This window comes from Telopea speciosissima, chromosome 8, assembly GCF_018873765.1.
Source record: "Telopea speciosissima isolate NSW1024214 ecotype Mountain lineage chromosome 8, Tspe_v1, whole genome shotgun sequence".
NCBI lineage: Eukaryota > Viridiplantae > Streptophyta > Magnoliopsida > Proteales > Proteaceae > Telopea > Telopea speciosissima.
In genome coordinates this window covers 45,952,330-45,957,026 of record NC_057923.1, presented here as the reverse complement: position 1 = coordinate 45,957,026, position 4,697 = coordinate 45,952,330, and the positions used below count along the sequence as shown (strand labels likewise).

At 36.7% G+C, this 4,697-nt stretch overlaps 1 pseudogene; it reads right to left on the bottom strand.

Moving 5' to 3' along the window:
- Window positions 1–1,226: 1,226 nt before the first annotated feature.
- Window positions 1,227–1,987, bottom strand: LOC122671806 (annotated as a pseudogene).
- Between the last annotated feature and the right edge of the window lie 2,710 nt (window positions 1,988–4,697).

Genomic DNA, 4,697 nt, shown 5'->3' with positions numbered 1-4,697 from the left:
GAGTGGTCAGTTTTCATCTTGGTCTGCATTCGTTTATCAACCATGAGACGGTCACTTCGGTTGCTCAATTGAATTCCCAGATCCACATATCTGCTCTGTTCCTTTTACCTCGGCTTGGGACCCAGACTTCAAATTCAAATTTAAACTGTCTTCTAACCTGTTTGCTCTTGGTTGCTTTGCTTCCTCCTTGATTTAAGGCCATTGGCTGCACCCTTGGAATGGAGCACAATGGTGAAGGTCGAGCTTTAAAATAGAATGGCAGACAAAGATGTCAATGAGGTATTCAGAATTGATTAAAAAGGAAAAGTAGGAACTTCCTTCTCCTCTTCTTTTTACTTACATTCTTTGATTTGTCAGAAAGGATTAGTTCTTACATACCTATTGATCAACTCTTCTTGTGTTTAGGGTTTCTGTAGTTAAGTTCTCTTGTTTTAATTTTTTTTTTATCTCAAACTTCCTTTCTCTCTAGCTCGCTCTCTGTTTCTGCTTCGTTTCATTCTGTGTTTATCTATGGATTTGCATATGTAGTTTATATATGTATGAACATGTGTTTATATTGGTGATGTGATGGTGAAAAGTAAAAACAGTAGAATGTGAGCTAATTTGGATTTGTTTTGATCAAACAAAGGTGGGGAAAAAGAAAATAGAATAGGTTTTACTTTCATCTTTGTTCTATTTGTTTCTAAGTGTGTTTAGGATGTTATATTTTTGATATCTTTTTCAGTTCTGAATTATGGTCATTATTAGAAATTACCTAGCTCTAATTACTACTTGCTGTGGATGTCTTTTTTTTTTTTCTTTTCTTTTCTTCTTCCTTTTTTGGGGTTAGAAACTCTTGTTAGAGTTTCAGAGTGAAACCATTAAAACCTCAACAATGTAACATCCTACTGTATAGTTGGTGAAACTAAAGCAGCCTCAAGAGCAGCCTCTCTTTGTTTTCTTGCCTGCAACTCCATTTTAATATCATCTGGATCAAGACTCCAGAACTCCACATCATCATATACTGCTCCAGAAACTTCACTAGACCTACTAGAGAAACGACCCTTTCTCCCAGGCTGAATGCCATTAGTCTTGCTATCAGAATATTTGCGGCTAGCACCATTACCTTTTGGCACTCTAGCACCTCTAGAATATGCCATTTCTTGAGCAGCCTGCAGCTCTTTTGATTGTTTTGCATTTTTCAAGGAAAGCTTGGTGACTTCTACCCCTAATATTAGGCCCTTAGTCCCTAAAAGATGAAAGATAGGTAGAACTTACAAAGAGTGTCACAGAGTGACAGAGAGAGTTAAAAAAAGAAACCCCCTTGTAGCTCTACACTCATTGAGAACCTAAACAAACACCACTGACAACACAAACAAACCATTATTGCAGTCTCAAGCTTCTCAGAGAGCCATGGGATATGGAAGGAGTTTCAGTATTGAAACATGTCTGCAGAAGCCATGATAGGTTGCTGATTTAGATAAAGTGAATTCCATGGGTTCATGAAAGCTATCAGAACCGATTAGAGTTTCCTCAGTTTCAAAACTGTTATTGCCCTCATTTATGTACTGGATGATCTCATTAAGGGACTGCAATCTGTTGTTCAACTCCCCCATCTAAGCTCTCAAAACTAAATTCTCAGCTTCAATGGCCAAGTAGTGCTGAGTGGTGAAGTTCATACTTGTAAGGATCTGGTTATTCTCCTTCCTGAGCTGAGCCATTTGGACCATCAGTTCATCCAAATGCTTCTGTTTCCGCATCCTTGATCTTCTCGCCGATTCACGGTTTGATAGCATTCTCTTCTTTTTCCTTTGATCCATTACAAGCTGAAGGTCTTCTTCTGAACCATATTTTGGAAGCAGAGTTGACCCCGAAGAAGTTCCAGAAGAGGAAGGCATGGTATATTTACAGCAGAAATTTTATAATAAACCAAGTAGAGGGATTTGACTAGACTTTAAATACAACAAAGACAGGACCCAAATATTAAAAAAGAAACCAAAATGTATACGTTATACCTATTAATTAAGATATAAAAATAGATATAGAAGAAGTGCAAGGGTCTATCTAACAGTTATTAGATTGTGAGTAGAGCCAGTTCATGAAAAAAAAAAAAAACAGTAAAGGAACACAACAGAGAAGGAGTTGTAAGAAAAGATCCTCTCTCTCTCTGTGTCCAGTTTCTATGCATGTGGCAAGTTTTTTTCTAATTCTTCTTTCCAAATATATCTGGGTTTACACTTTGAAGGTGTCTTTGTGTCTTACCTAGAGAAGACAAAGCAATATGGTTATTGGTGTTTCTGGGGTTTTATGTGACTCTGTTCTGGTTTCTGGTATTTCAGAACCATTTATTACTCCCATTCATCCATTTTACATGAGAACTGTTGGGGTTTGATCCGAAAAATTGTTAGAATCTGTGACTCACAGGTCAGGTTGCATCCGTTTATCATTTGTTTAGAATATTGAAGCAATTCCTGTACTCTGTTACTGAACTATGGTTCTCCAAATAAGTTGATTTGTAATGGTCTTCTTTATTATCTCTTCTTTCCATGAGTAAATAGATAAATACATAAATTGCTTGGTGGTCTAGATTTCTTTTGCTTTTCATTTTTTATGTTATCAATATTTTGATGATTTAACAATCGAGCATGAAGATTTTGCTTTCTTGCATGCTTCATAATCCATGCTGTTTCATTGGTTTTTGCAATATGAAAGTCGAGGTTACTACAAGGCCCATATGGAGTTAGGCTTATATTATCAAACAGACAACTATTTGTTTAACCAGAGTTGTCTCAGAACAACATGTTGCCATAATAGCTGAAATGACTGAGATTCATTGTAAACAAAGATCTCACGAGCATGTTAATTTCTTCTAGAAATTTCAACAGCACTTCAGTGACTGTCCTCCTAGAGATAATAGGAGAGTTGGCAGTATGCAAGCCATTACTGTGGGGTCTGAACTCCAGAGGGACATATTAAATCTTATTTGTTTTGTACTCATTATTTATTAATCTGCTTAATTTCATTTCCTTTAGATTTTCTTTGGTTTATTGTTACTAATTAGGTTAGTATGATTTTGAGTTTCGATTCTGCCATTTCCAATGTCTAGCTATCCTGTGAATGGGGTTCCTGTGCAAGGATGGTTTTATGTGGAGAAAATTACTATTTTTGGGGTCATTCGTCTGTACATCATGTGACATTTTCTTCTGTAATGCCTTGTTTGTTGTATAGTAAAGTCTACAAAGTATAAAATACAAGACTACCTAAAAGATGTTATGCACTTTCCCACTGTCCATAGAAAATTGGGAATGGTTTCGTAGTGGAAAAAAACCTGCTATGACAATTTGTATTTCTTCTCCTTCACCCATTAAAATGAGGCTTTAACCTAGCATGCATGGAAACAGAAAAATTTCATTGTTGAGATGATAACACATTTCAAACTTCATCTTGAAAAAAACTCACTCTTAAAAAAAGAAGGGAAGGGACATCAGGTGGTAGGGAGATTACTTGTTCTGGATTGGATTTGACATGCTTGGAGGTACCTTGTGAAAGCTTTCTTTTACTTGCTTCATGGGCTGCTTCTTCATTTCTGCCTGCAAATTTTCATTAGCTTGAGAATGCACTGAAGATTGTGGTTGTGATGGAAGAACTCTTGCTTGGCCTTGGTTTGCCCCTAGAGAAAACATTAGTGCCAGTGCAAGTAAAACTACCCATAATCTGCAGTACCAACCCATCATTGTTCTCTTGCTCTCCTTGTCTTCTTACTAAATTTTGAAGATGATTAGTGAGAAGTGTTACATATGTTTGATTTATCGGAAAAAGATCTCTGTCCGGGAGTGTGGCCTACGCCAGCACTTGCATGAGTCTATCTCTCTCCTCCCCATGTGAAAAGACACTAGCCCCCTTGTTTTAAGGAGGAGAGATATAGACACATGGGAGTGCTGGCGTAGGCCACACTCCCGGACAGAAAACTGCTTCCCTTGATTTATTAATATCTTTCTCTCCCTCTCTCTCTCTCTCTCTGTCTCTCTCTCTCTCTCACTGAGTCAGTAGATGAGTGGGCCATGTGATGCATCTTTGATTGTCCCAGTTTTGAACTAATCTCTGACTCAGTGATGAGTGGGCCATGTCATTGAACATATATCTTTGGTGAGAAGTGTTACATATATTTGATTTATATTTATTCTTTTTCCTTTGTAACGATGAATCAATGATACTACATGGCTGTTGCATTGCTGCTACTTGCTTGCAACTTCATTGAAAATAAAAATTCCCAATTTGACCTTATTGGATTTGTACATCTTCCCATTGGTTTTATTTTTTGGTCAATGACATATATGCATATTTCCTTCTCATTTGAGTGTCATGGTTGGTAGAAGAAATCTATATAAATGAAAAGAAACTGATTTCTGATCTGCAGGTGTGCATGCTTTCTTTTTCTCTTGCCCTGTGGAAGAATATATCCCTCAGTTCAATAGAAGTAGTAAGAGAGAGATATTATGGACTTTAAATCCCTTGAGAAAAGCTGTATAAACTTAGACCTAAACATCTCAATAGCCATCTCCAACTCTAACTAGAAATCGAAACTATAAATTTGTGCACTTGTATACTTGTAATTTGCTAATGATACTACTCATAAATTTTGTTCTCTCTTGTATCACAATTTAATTGAAATTACAGCATTAGCATGGAGAGTTACAACAAGGAACTGTGATTTGCAA